We start from the raw sequence: 15021 nt of genomic DNA, 5'->3' as shown, positions 1-15021 counted from the left end.
AAACAATTTAATAAGCTTATGAGATGCATATGCAAGAAGTATATGAATAGCTTCTAACCTTGCAACCGATGCAAAGGTTTCATCATAATCTATACCTTCTTGTTGATTGTACCCTTGAGCTACTAATCTTGCTTTGTTCATGATAACCTTACCTTTTTCATCTAGTTTATTTTTGAAGACCCATCGTGTACCAATGATTGTTTGATCTAATGGATCAAGTACTAGTGTCCAGACTTCATTTTTTTTCAAACTGCAGTAGTTCTTCCTTCATAACATCTATCCAAGATTGATTAATGATGGCTTCCTTAATTGGTTTTGGTTCAATCTGGGATATCATTGCCATGTTGTTTTCATCATTCTTGAATGATTTTCTTGTTCGAATCCCATCAATCGTGTCTCCAATAATTTGTGTTTGAGGATGATCTTCAATCGTTCTCCAGCTTTTTGGTGGAGAATGAACGGAGATTGTTTATCAATCTCTGTTTTCTGCAAATTGTTTTGCTGTTGTAACTTGATTGGAGTTTCTTTTTCCTCATCCTTTTTACTTAAATCTAAGTCATCAAATAATATGTGCATACTTATGTCTACAACATTAGATCTTAGATTAAATACCCTATATCCTTTAGAATCAGTTGAATAACCAAGAAAGATTGCTTTATCAAATTTTGCATCAAATTTTCCAATTATATCTTTGTTGTTTAAAATATAACAATAACAACCAAAAATATGAAAGTAAGAAATGTTTGATTTTCTATTTTTCCAGATTTTATATGGTGTTTTGTTGATGATCTTTCTTATGGATACACGGTTTAGGATATAGCAAGATATGTCTATGGCTTCAGCCCATAAATACCTTTCAACATTAGATTCTTCAAAGATGGTTCTTGCCATTTCTTGTAATGTTTAATTTTTCGTTCAACAACTCCATTTTGTTGTGGAGTTCTTGCACATGAAAGATTATGAGAAAGGCCAAGTTCATCAAAGAAGGTTTTAAAGGAAGCATTTATGAATTCCCCTCCATGATCACTTCTTACAGAAACGATGCTGGATTCTTTTTCATTTTATACTTTCTTGCAAAATATTTTAAATGCGTCAAACGCATCGTCTTTTTGTTTTAAAAATAACACCCAAGTAAATCTTGAGAAATCATCAACAATAACAAAACCATATTTCATTCCTCCTAGACTTGTTGTTTTGATTGGCCCAAAGAGATCTATGTGAAGTAATTCAAGAGTTCTGTTTGTGGTTACAAAATCTTTTGAATAAAAGCTTCTCTTGACTTGTTTTCCTTTTGCACATGCTTCACATATTTTATCTTTTTCAAAATTGAGTTTGGGTAATCCTCTAACAAGATCTAATTTTGAGATTTTTGATATTGTTTTCATACTAATATGCCCAGCTCTTTTATGCCATATCCATGTGTCTTTATTGATTGATATAAAACATGACTTGCAGGTAGTTCTTCAAGATACAAAACATACAAATTTTTCTTTCGATTTCCATAAAACAAAGTTTCTCCAGTTTCTGTTTTTTTGATTTCACATACTTTGGATTTGAAAATAACTTCACATCCATTGTCACATAGCTGACTTATTCTTAACAAATTATGTTTTAAACCTTCAACATATTGTACATCAGTTATTTGAGCAGAGTTTGTCTTACCAATGGTTCTTTTACCTTTAATCTGATCTTGGTTGTTATTTCCAAAAGTAACTGATCCTTCATCCTTCTTGATGAATGTTAGAAAGCAGACTTTATCTCTTGTCATGTGTCTTGAACAGCCACTGTCCAAGAACCAAGGCTTTCTCTTTATATTTGGAAATTCAACCTGTATACGACGTTAGTTCAGCCTTAGGTACCCACATTGTTTTGGGTCCTTGGGAGTTAGTTTTAAAATTTTGTTTCTTTTTAAAATGACCCATCATTTTTCCATGATTATTTTTGAAACAAACTGAACATTTAACTGTTGATTTTGGAATTGATTTGATACTCTGTGTTTCAAAAGATTGTAAACTTGATTTTGAGACAATTTCATATTGTTCTCCTTTTCCCAGTTTTTCTGGAGAAGGTTCAACTTTCGTTTTGGAACTTTCTCCGTTTTGAAAATAGTCTGGAGAATGTTCTCCTTTTTGCAATTTTAGTAATATTGTCTTGGCAGAACGATCTCCTTTTTTAATCAAGCTCTTGCTTTTAATCTTTTCATCTCTTTTTCTGAAATAGCTAGCAAATTTCAGATGTCCATGTTTTTTCCAATATGAGCATCTAGTTTTACATCTTTCTTCCTTTCTTTATGGGACAAATTTTTTTTCATACAACTTTGTTTTTTGAGTTTGATTAAAACCAAGACCAACTTTATCAAAGATTCCTATTTGCGATCCCATAATTTTTTGGAATATTTCAGTGGCTTTAATGAAATTCAACAAATCGGTTTTAAGAAGTTCATTTTCATTATTAAGGAGAATGTTCTATGTTTTCAGTGCATAACGTTCTTGACCTTCTTGTTTTTTAAAATTTTGTTTCTGTGTTTCTTTTAATTCTTGAATGATGTTTTTTAGCATATTATTCCTAGCTTGACTTTCATCTTTTTCTTCTTTTTCTTTATGAAATTGTTCTTTTAAAAAACTACATTTTTGAATAAAGAGATTTGAATCATTTAACAAGTTATCAAATTCTTTTTCCATTTGCTCACATAAATAACATGGTTCATAATTTACTACCTTATCTTCCTCTGTTTTTGCCATTAAGCATATGTTAGCTTCCTCATCTTCTTCAGCTTCTGATTCTTCTGAATCCTCCCATGTTGCCATCATTGATTTCTTCTTGAAAGGAAATCGCTTTGGTGGATTCTTGTTTAAAGGGCATTCTGCTTTGTAATGTCTTAATTTGTTACATCCAAAGCATGTGACTTGGCTTTTGTCTACTTCTGTTTTGGGATTTTTGTTTTGAAATCCCTTCTTGATTTGATCTCTTCTTCTCATCATTCTTTGTATTCTTCTGGTGAGAAGAGCAATTTCATCAGCTTCTTCTTGTTCGTTTACTTCTGGTTCTTCTTCTATTTGTATTGTGATTTTTTCTTGAGAGGCTTTTAGTGCTATTGCATTTCCCTTCTTGATTGGTTTGCCTTCTTGTAGCAGTACTTCATGTGCTCTTAAAATTCCAATTAATTCTTCTAGAGGAAGTGATTCAAGATTCTTAGCTTGGCTTATAGCTGTTACCATTGGTGTCCATATGATTGGAAAACACCTCATGATTTTTCTTACTCTTTCTTGAACTGTGTAAGCTTTGCCAAAAAAAACGCATTTCATTTACTATTGTTGTGAACTTTGAGTACATTTCATCAATAGTTTCTCCTTCTTGCATTTCGAACAGTTCAAATTTCCTTATGCCAATATCCATCCTTGTTTCTTTGACATGTTTGTTCCTTCGTGATGAGTTTGTAGCGTATCCCAAACTTCTTTTGCAGTTGTGCATTCATCTACTCTTTCACTTTCTCCCCTGCTTAAGGCACAAGATAAAAATAACTAAGCTTTAGAATTTAGAAGTACCTTAGTTTTATCATCAACTGTCCAATCTGCTTCTTTCTTCATAACAGAGCTTGAGTCATCTTGATCTACCCTTGGTATGAAATCTCCATATGTAATGATGCGCAACATCCCTATATCTTGAAATTTCAAAAACATATGCATCTTATTTTTCCAGAAATAGTAATCAGTTCCATCAAAGAATGGTGGTCTATTCGAAGATCCTCATTCAACAATGTATTTGGCTTTCGGCATTTTTTCTTCTAGATCTTTTCTCTAGCATTTGTTAGGTGTTCTTTAATCTTTCTAGAGACCGAGCTCTGATGCCAATTGAAGTAACAATGTCGATTTACAAGAAAGGGGGGTTTGAATTGTAAATGCACCTTTTAAAAATTCATGTTAAAAACTTAAGAAAATAACTCAAGATTGATCTTGGTTGTGAAAATAGAAAACAGAGAACGTTCTTGGTTTTAATCAGAAAACGAAGAACGATATTGGTTAGTTAAAATAAGTAATTATGTTTAAGTTCTTAACCTGTTAATCAATCAAACTGAAAGTAAATAGATAAGGGAAGAGATACCACGCATCAATATATCCTGGTTCACCCAACTTGGGTTACGTCCAGTCCTCACAACTGTGAGATTTTCCACTAAGTGTTTAAAACAAAGAGCCTTCTTGATTTTACAGTACTCAGCACAGATCGATCCTGATTTGTTTCAAGCCTTATTCCTTTCCACCCATAAAGGGAATACAATACCTATCTATCTTGAAAGGATTCGTTACAATCTAATGAAACTATAATTAAACTCTTATGGTTTGAGTTTTTACAATAATGATGAGATTGTTTTGATAGAATCTAAGATGTCTCAACTCTTGTTTGAAATTCGATTCTTTAAAAAGAAATCAGTAGTAACAGCACAATATTTTGTAAAGATTAAGAACTGCTTCTTCTTTGTGAAAATGAGAATTTCAAGTATGTGAATGTGAATGATTTGTGGTAAATAACAGCACTTGATTTTCTACCTTAATCCTGGATATCGGCCTTACTTTTATAGTGTTTCGAAGCATTTAATGATAATCCAAAATACCTGTTGGTAGTGTTGTGTCAGTTTTGACCAAAACCAATATATGAGATTAAAATAATTCAGCCTTTGAATGATTTGAATCTATTTTAACCAAGTCTGTTACAGCCTTGTTTAGACCTTCTATCTTCTAGTTTAAATGTCTTTGAAGCTTCTCACTTAATCATTGATGATACAGCTTCGATCTAGAGCGTTGAATCTGGCCAAAATAGTTTGAAGAATGATTAAAAACCTTTGCAGAAGTAGGAGGATCACTGCTGGAATTCTGCAGAAAACGGAGATTGATTATCAATCTGGTTTTGGCAGTTTGATCTTTCTGGAGATTTGATGATCAATCTGAAGTTCCTGTTTTGATCATTCTGGATGTCTTTGTAATTTCTTTGAACATATCAAGATTGATTGAACTTTCTTGACAGTTTGGCTGAAGAGTTTCCAAAATGTTTTGGTTGGCCTGTTTCGAGTCCTTTTATTTTACTGTTTCAAGAACCTTCTTTTACTAGGATGAAACCTATTTGTTCCTTGCCATGTACTGATGATCTTAGTATAAAATTCAAAGGCAAAAGCTTCATTGAAATATTGGAGATTGATTGGTCAAGATGTTGTGACGATCAGTCTTGACCCTGAAGATCATTCTTCATTCTGTCCAGAATGTTCTTGTAGATTTGTGTGTTCAGTTTTCCTTTGCTACACTTCATTCCTATCTTTGAATTATTTCACTCAAAAGCACAAGTTAAATTAACATAACATTTTAGAATCATAATTAACGTCTTTAATTAACCTTTGTTTATTTTAATCAAAACTTTAATTTGAGAGGTTGTTTCAACAATTTTTGGATCCTTTTTAGAGCAATTGTATGTTATATATGAGTTTATAATTTAATTTTCTCTTTATTACGTAGAAAAGACGAGAAGATGAAAATGAATAAAAATAATAATATGTAGTGTATATATTTGGATGAGGATGCGCCGAGGTTTGATAGAACTTGTGGGCTTATGTGTTAAGAAAAAGCTGCTAATTGTTCCTGGAAAAAAAAAACCTTTGGGTGGAGATATAAAAAGGCAGCCAAGGGGACATGAGAAAGGGGGTGACACAAGAGTTCTAGGTATAAAAAAATCACTTACACACAGGATATAAAGCCAAAGCCAAAGCCAAAGAAAGAGAAGATAAAGCCACACATATTTATTTTTGGTATTTAGAGTTGGAGTGAAGAGTCTCAAGTTTTGAAGTAATTTTTTTTTTTACTATAATAATTAGTAACTAAACTCCATTTTAGTGTCGTTGGTGGATATTTTAATTAAAATACTTTTTATTATATCTTAGTTATCTATGCTAGTTGTATTTTAATTATTTTTTATTGTTCAAGTAAATTTTCCTATTTCTTTAATCACATGTTATGATTGATCATCATTTGCATGTTCTCAATCAATTAGTTGTTAGCGATCGTACTACAATTAATTGAAAGATCTATAGGATAATTGAGACTATAAATTATTGCATGACCAAACTTTATTTTATCCTTTCAATCATTCAACATTTTTATGATCTATGTTTTTCTTGAATTTAAATTATTTGCATGACCAAACAAATGGTTAATTTAGATAAAAGAATATTAATCACGAATGATTGGTAATTGAATCAAAACAAAGGAATTCGAATAGAACTAGAATAAGAGATAATTAAAGTTACAAGTAAAACCATGACCTAGACTTACCTCCATAATTTACAACTTTGTGTTTTATTATTTTTCTTAATTATTTGTTATTTGATTATTTTGTTACCATAACAACTCAACTATTATTGTTAGTCTAAATAATAAATAATCTTAATTAGTTTGATACTTGTTAATTAGTCCATGTGGATGCGATAATTTTTTATACGATTTATGTGATAGTTTTTTATACGATTTAATTAGTTTGATACTCTTAGTGTATTTTTAATGCAACAATGGGTCGACGACATTGTCAAGTGTCGATACTCTGCATATTTTAACATCTCCTCTATCAATTATCTCTCTAATGAGATGCTAGCATCTAAGTATGTGTTTGGACCGCTAGTGAGATCCAAATTCCTTAGCTTGTGCAATGACACCATTGTAATCACAATAGAGATCCATGGGATCAACAATGTTAGGAACTATATCAAGTTAAACAATGAACTTCTTGATCCAAACAACCTCCTTTGCTACATTGGAAACATCAATATACTCAACCTTTGTAGTAGAATCAGCTATAGTTACCTACTTTGAACTTTTCCAGCTCACAACGTCGCCATGTAGGCAAAATACATAACCTGAGTTGATCTCTTCTAGGTCACAACGCCACCATGTAGGCAAAATACATAATCTAAATACAGTAAAATTCTAAACCATTTGAATAAAACCTGGTTTCAGCTCCAAATTGGTTGCTTGCACCAGTGAATTCACAATGCTAGTAGTAATATGTGTTTCAAGGGAATTAATTTAGCAATATTAAACAAAAAAGATTTTTATTTCTTTAGATTTTTGTCTTGCTTTAATTTAATTTGAATTGTTTAAAAAAATTAGTATTAGTGCTCAATATGTCTTTTCGTTGTTATTAGTTCTTTTTCTATTTTAATTTATTTTATAAAAACTTATTAGTATCTTTTTTTGTTATTATTATTTCAGTTTGTTTTTATTTTACTTTATTTTCTAAAAAAATATTGTCTTTTATTTTATTTGTTATTCTAATTTTGCTTTAATTATCTTTATTATAAAAAAAATTATTAGTTTCTTACTTTTTTTATTGTTTCTATTGCTTGTGCATGCTCACCTGCTCTCGATAATATGTTTTGCTTTTTCATCTAGAAATTGAAAGAACATCACACATAAACATAATCGAGAGAAGAGCAATCAATGATAATTCGTGAAGAACACTACGAGATTACTTCAGTCCCTCAATGGATATTACTACCAGTATTAATCCACCAGTGCAATCAACCAATTTTGATTCAAATGGTTTAGAATTCTATTATGTTTAGGGGTACCCCAATTGAAGATCCTAATGCTCATCTAAAGAAATTTGTGAGAGTAGCGGACTCAGTAACTTGTGTAACTTACAATTGTGTCACGCCTAATACCATCTCAAGTACTTATGGTAGTTAAGGTTTTAGATAACTAATGTTTTTAATAGTGTGTGACATACATAACCTTTATGCGATAATGATCTCGTGTATAATCTCCTTTTTGCCCTCATTTATAAATCAAACTTAGATCATAGAATGTGTCACCCTTGTATAATTCAATATCTCATTCTTTGATATTCGAGTACTTTGCAACAGTCAATATCCCATATTGACTTATCTCAATATGGGCATACATTTAACAATCAGATTAAATCAAGGGGCCCACATGTATTACTCCGTCTATATGGGAAGGGAAAATCCCATCTAGGTCACTCATATCCCTTAACCTGATTCATTGAATGTCCAGTTAACCTACTTCATAATTTTCTTGTTATGGACAACATTTGACAGCAACAACACAATCACCATTATTAACATACTATTCTTCTTCCGTACATTCAATTTCTTCTAGATTCGGCCAATGACAATGGAGAAGATTACTTTCTTCGACCTTCCAAACACCACAGAGAGACTTAGTTATTTGGAATGAGTATCTATAGTATTTACACCCATCTTGTTACAAATCATTTCTTTATTTTCATTATGCATATTTTGACTAAAGTATACTTCTAACTTGTCCATATTGACCACTTGCCTAAAAGTTTTATGATATTCATACTAAACCTCTTTTGCACAAGTTGGCCTATACTCAACAAATTATTCTTCATGTATGGCACATATAATACATCCGTCACATATATGTTTTCTCTAGTATTTTGATATTGATTCTTTTCCATACTTGTTTGATGACGATATCTGCAATCAGCAGCTTTGTGTCCAAATTTTCTGCAATGATAACAACTATAATTTGTCCTTTCTTGATTGTAGTTGCCTCTTCCTCTGTCACGATTGATATGACTGAAATTATTTCCTCCTCTTCCTTGATTTGGAGAATAGAAATTGTTTCTCCATTAATTGGAATTGTCACGTCATCTTCTTGTAAAATTTCTTTGACCTCTACCTCTAAAATTTCCTCTTCCACCATTATTGAAATTGTCACAACCTCTGTCTTCCCTCATTTGACTTGATTCAACAACATTATTAAGATTCACTTGACTTTTCAAAGCTTCTTCCATTACTTTTTCTGTTTTCTCCAATATTTTGTTCACATGACTTTCAATACTTCCTTGCAACTCTGTTACTGACAGAGTGTCAGTGTTATGAGACTCAATTATCATAGTCACCACATGATTAAATTTCATTGACATGGTGCGCCAAATTTTCTCCACCGCCTTAGTATCAGAATATCTTATCCAAACACTCCCATCTCATTCACGAGATTCGTAACACAAGAGAAATATTGTTCAACAGTTTATGAACTAGACATTTCGTACCTTTCATATTCTCTTCATAGAGATTGCAATTTTAATTTATGAGCTATCTCTACTCCTTTATTTGACAGTTTCAATATGTCTCACACTTCTTTACTTGATGTATATGTGTAAGTGTCAACTATTCTCTTCTCTGAGCGGTTTCATCGGCTCTTCGTTGTATTCCAGGATCAACAAAGCTCCAAACATTGCAAGCTTTAAAATGTGTTGTCATCAAGAGTTCCCAATTACTAAAATCTAAATTTGCATCTAATTGGGGCTGGACCAAACAATATTGTAATTTATTATCATATCTCTCCTTCAATAAACTCAAAATTTTCTGAATAGTGAGAACTCTCTTATTCCTCACAAACTAAAAATATTTTTGACACTTAAACTAACAAGATCTCTCCTGCTCTGATACCAATTTGATGTCAATAGGACATATAAATAAACACAAACTCAATCCCAAAAAAATAGAGTTTAGAGAAATAAAAAATTTCTTTAACACTATATTTGATTTTTATACAAAATGATATAAATGAGGATGTATTTAAGGCCTTTTATAGGCTTGTAAACACTTAGCTACCAAGCAAAACAATTCTTAGTGGTTAAGCAAAACAACAAAACGGTGCATTAATCTAATTCAAGCGGTGCTGCTATCATAATAACCTTTACTAGACTTTACTAGCTAAGAAAGAAAAACATTTTAATAGTTAACCATCTTAATAGCTAAAGAAAACAAAAACGGTGCCTCCAATTTGATTTTGGTCCAATCATATATTTCCTTAGTAACCAAGAATGGGAGCATGTATACTTCTCTAATCTTCTAGTGATTGGAAATAAATCGCTTTAAAATTCATTAAAATTATAATTTTCAATAATCATTTCTCTAAAATTCATCGAAATTAAATTGGAAATCTAAAGGTTGGTTCGGGGTGGTTATAAGTTTTTGGTTTTTTTAGGTTTGAAAGTTAATTTCAAAATCAAAACTTGTTCGTGAAAAATGGAATGAGTTGTTTTTTTATTTAATTTCAAATATGTTTTTCTTTAAAATTTAAAACCAAAAAATTAGATTTTGTAATTTTTATTTTTGTTTTTAAATTAACATGTTACCATCATTAGACATAACCACCACTTCAACAATCATCAACCACCACCTTCAACCATCATCTCTCACTCTTGTCCACTACTACAATTACAGTCGTTCATGCTCTAACAACTACCTTCAACTATCAATTTTCTCTTTTGATCCATTGCAATTGTCTTCAACGATAGATCACAACTACAATAGTCATCTTCCACAACTATCATTTTCAGCCACTATTACTAAAATTATTTTTATTAAGGAGGGCTAACAACACAGTCTCTAATAGACATTTTACAACACACTTTCTTTGATTGGTTACAATCCACATGGATCCCACAAAATCATGTGAGTCTAGTATGAATCTGATGAGATTCATGTGGATTTTAATCAATCAAAAAAAGTATTTTGTTAGCATTATTCTTATTATAATTAAATAAAATATAATTTTACAATATTCTAAATATTTTAAAATAGCTAAAATTTAGTATTTTTAATTAATTTTACGTGATAGTATTTTTTTTAATTGAAATTGAAAACTGAAAATTGAAAACTGAAAAAAAATAAAAACTTAAACTCAAGTGAAACTACTGCCACCACCTCCGAAACCATCCCTTATTATCCACCACTGTCGCTAACCACTTACCTATGACCATTGCCACCATCATTAACTATCCACCACGACCATCACCATCGACCACTGCAACTCAACTCCTAATTGAAATTAAAACTAAAACAAAAAAATTAAAAACTCAAAATTAAAACTTTCAAAAAACATAGACATAAAACTAAAGACCACTCCAAACGGGACATAAATTAAAGTCACTTCAAATTTCACCAATTCACCTTAGAAACTAAAGATTAATATCAAATCCAAAATTGGCAATAAAACTTCAAGAGAAACCTCAAATAATTTCTAAAGACAAGCAACCTAACCAACAACAAAAGAATCGTTAAATTCCAATCATGTGAAACTAATAAGCTTATAACTAGCAGCAAAAGACAAACCAAAAATTGAATGAATCAAACCAAGTTCACACTCACCTTCAAAGAAGCAAAAAATTTATCATCTCACCTCCTGAAACAATCACGACCAACAAAAGAGGAAAAGACCCACAACAAAAAAGTTACATAAGAACATAGCCAATGGAAGAAGGTTAAGAATTAGGGGAAGGGAGTTTTATAGCGAAAAATAGAAGAAAAAGATGAAAAATATGATTTAAAGCTTGCCACGACAGAGATGCTGATTTGTGAAAACGGTGCAATGGAGACTAAAGGTCGTGCGCGAGATTGGGAGAAAACGTGTTTGGGGAGCACAATTCCTTTCTTGTATGGCCGCGTGCTGTGGAGAGGAGGAGGTAGGAATGTAGAATGGTGGTGGTGCCTCGCTGTTGGGTGGATTCACTAGTTTTATTATAATTATTGTTGTTGATATTAAAAAAAAATTAAATAAAAAAAAAAAAGGTAAAAGCATGGTTTTGGGCTTGGGCATAACAAGGAAATTAAAATAGAAAAATTTACTCTATACTCCTATTTTTTATATTTATATCCCACAAATTAATGAAAATGCCAAACATACTTTCATTTTTTTTTTACTATTTTACCGAATTCAAATATTTTTTTTTATCATTTCATCATTTTCGGAGTCAATGAAAAAGATTTTCAATAAGTAAAAGTTTTTCGATAATTTTCGAAAAACTATTTAGTATAATTTCGTTACACATAGTGTTTTCAAAAAACTTTTTACAAGTTTTTTTGTACAAAAGTTATTTATCAGAAAACTCAAAAAAAAGATTTACATATAGAGTAGAATAATATGTATTACTGAAAAACTTTTTCAACTTTTTCGATATTTTCCAGAAAACTTCGTAGATAAGTTGTGTACGCACTTTTTTTTAATACACCATAAATATTTTTAAATAATAATATATCATAAATAATTAATAATTAAAACACCATAAATATACCATTCAATAATTAATATACCATAAATAATTAATAATTAATACACCATAAATAATTAGTACACCATTAATACACCATATTAATTAATAATTAACACATCATAATTAATAAATCATAATTAATAATTAATACACCATAAATAATTAAGGGCTGATCATATGGTGATATTGTGTTAGCTCACCCTCACCCTAGTGTTGTACAAGTTCCTCATCCTCTTGTACATGTCCCTCTTATACAGGTCCTTCCTCATGTACATGTACTCCTCATGCTCCTCATCTATTTGATCGTGCTCGTAGATCATACAGTGATATTGTGTTAGCTCACCCTCACCCTAGTGTTGTACAAGTTCCTCATCCTCTTGTACATGTCCCTCCTGTACAGGTCCTTCCTCATGTACATGTACTCCTCATGCTCCTCATCTATTTGATCGTCCTCGTGTACCGTTTGATCCTTCTCGTGTACCGTCTGATCCTCCTCGTGTACTGTCTGATCCTCCTCGTGTACTGATCCTCCTTGTGTACAGCCTGATCCTTCTCAAGGATAGATATATGAGCCTGCTCCTCTAGGTCACCATCTTCCATTATAAATCGTCGCATTCAACGAGACGATTTCGGACAACCCTTTTCGAAGCAGCATCCATACACAATGAAGATTCAAAGTCACGTTGTGTATCAGGAAACTTGAAAATGTTTTTAAAAAAAAAAAGAATTTTTTGACACTCACTTGTGTGTTCGAAAAATATTGAAATGAAGAAATGAAAAAAAAAATCACTTTTAATATATATGAGGTTATTTTAGTATTTTTCTTTATATTTTGGATATATGGATAAAGAAAGGGGTACACGATAAAATTTTCATTAAAATCTCTAGTGCGGTAACTTTAGTATAAGGCAAAAAAAAAGAAAGAAAAGATTTGCCCATCGTCGGAGCTTTGCGGTGATATAGAGTGGCCACTATCACTAAATGTCCACAACGATTACTTTTAAAATAATCTATAAAATAAATATAAAAAATATTAATTAAAAAAATACACTATATCTTTTAATTTGATTTTAATTGTGAGTGTTTTTAGGTTAGTCTAGAGGTATAAAAATCAAATTAAATCAATTATCTCATAAACTAAAAAAAATGGAAATCAATTAAATTAATTTTTTTTATGTGTTTAAGTTCAATTTGAATCCAACCAAATAAACTCAATCTATGTTGATTTGAGTATGATTTCACTTCAGTTAAAATTGATCACCGATATTTGAATAAAATCATTAAACAATATTAGTAGTGTTATCTTAAATATGTATTGTATTTAAGATTTTTTAATCATTTACATATTATTTTTCTCATTGTAGTTTAAAAAGTATTTACGTAATTGTTTTAATAGTATAAAACATATATTAATATATACTTAATTTTATATTTAAATTAAATATCTTAATTTTTAGACATAATTGTTTTTGCGGTCCCTTAACTTAATTTCATATAACACTTTAATCTTTTTTTTATTTAGTCTTTGATTTAATTTTAAGTAACAATTTGATCATTTATATCTTAAAATGTCAACAATGTTATCATTTCTTTACAAAAACATAGAAAATTCATCAAAATCTTCAAACAAAACCCATAAAATTCAATACCAATTTCAAGAAAATTCATATATTTATCAAATACATAACTCAAATATTCAAATAAACTCATATTTTCATCTCCAACAACATCAAATAAAGAATGAAAATATGAGTTTATTTGAAGATTTGATTTATGAATTTGATGAAACTTGCATTATATTGAAGATGATAATTAATTATATGGGTTTTATTTGAAAATTTTGATGAATTTTTTGAATTTTTGTAAAAAAAAAAATGATAACATTATTGAAATTTTAAAACATAAAGGATCAAATTGTTACTTAAAATTAAATAAAAGACTAAAAAAATATAAAGGACTAAAGTGTTACCTGAAATTAAATTAAGGGATTGCGGAAGCAATTATGATTAATTTTTATTAATATCAACTTGATTGATCATAACCATAATTTCTTCTTTCCTAAACATATGCAACTTTTCAGTTCAATTCATTCGCTTTTTACAGTTGTATTTGCAAAAAAAAATTGTGTGTTTACATTGCAAATTTATAACCTAAAGTTCTAATATACAATAAAATATTATATTTGATTTATCAATTAAAATTTTAAAAATTTGACACCTCAAAATATTTGTTCAAGCTCCGCCACTGGGTGTGCACAACATTGAAAATAAAAAAAGCAGATAACGGCAACATGAAAGATAAGAAGAAAGAATTGGTTATGGTCGTAAATGAGTGTGTAGCAAACTTGCTCAGTTTTGTCTACAATTTTAGTATGTTAATTTTACTACTAGATTTGTTCTTTTGATATATATTATTAGTAGTTTTATCTTATCTAAAAGTTAATTTGGAATATCCACTTTTATGGAAGATTATTTATTATTATTTGGTTTTTACCTTTTGGTGATAACTATTATGTTGATTGATGTTCCCTACTATTATTAGGAAGGCGTCAGTGTACCAATTAATTATTATAGAGAGAGGTTTATTGGGCTAGATCTCATGGTTTTTATTCTCTCACTTTGAGGTAAGTTTTTTACGTTAAAAATTATGGAGTGTCTAATATTTAATTTTTTGTCAATTGTTATTGCTCCACAGAATTGTTATTGCATTATTGGGATTGTTATCTCTAGTTTTTTCCTACAAAGTGATATCAGAGCCTTGATTGGTTTGATTTGTGCATTTAAATGGACGAGGAAAAAAAGTCTGAATATGATTAAACTCAACTCTACTAATTATACACTTTGGAATACTCTCATGAAAGATATGTTATACAACAAAGATTTCTATGCTCCTATTGAGGGGGGTACCACTAAACCCAAAGATAAATATGATGCA

General features: G+C 30.2%; 1 long non-coding RNA gene across 2 annotated transcripts; it reads right to left on the bottom strand.

Moving 5' to 3' along the window:
• Nucleotides 1-8258: 8258 nt before the first annotated feature.
• Nucleotides 8259-11541, bottom strand: LOC140919290 (uncharacterized). Of its 2 annotated transcripts, none has more exons than XR_012161955.1 (2): nucleotides 11186-11541; nucleotides 8259-11072 (listed from the first exon to the last, which is right to left on the bottom strand). It is a non-coding gene; the product is annotated as an uncharacterized lncRNA (long non-coding RNA). The 2 variants fall into 2 exon arrangements; XR_012161956.1 differs by having other exon boundaries at nucleotides 8259-10871.
• Between the last annotated feature and the right edge of the window lie 3480 nt (nucleotides 11542-15021).

Source organism: Cicer arietinum, chromosome 2 (genome assembly GCF_000331145.2).
Source record: "Cicer arietinum cultivar CDC Frontier isolate Library 1 chromosome 2, Cicar.CDCFrontier_v2.0, whole genome shotgun sequence".
Taxonomy (NCBI): Eukaryota; Viridiplantae; Streptophyta; class Magnoliopsida; order Fabales; family Fabaceae; genus Cicer; species Cicer arietinum.
The sequence above is the reverse complement of the archived record's forward strand: the minus strand, read 5'-3'. Positions and strand labels throughout refer to the sequence as shown.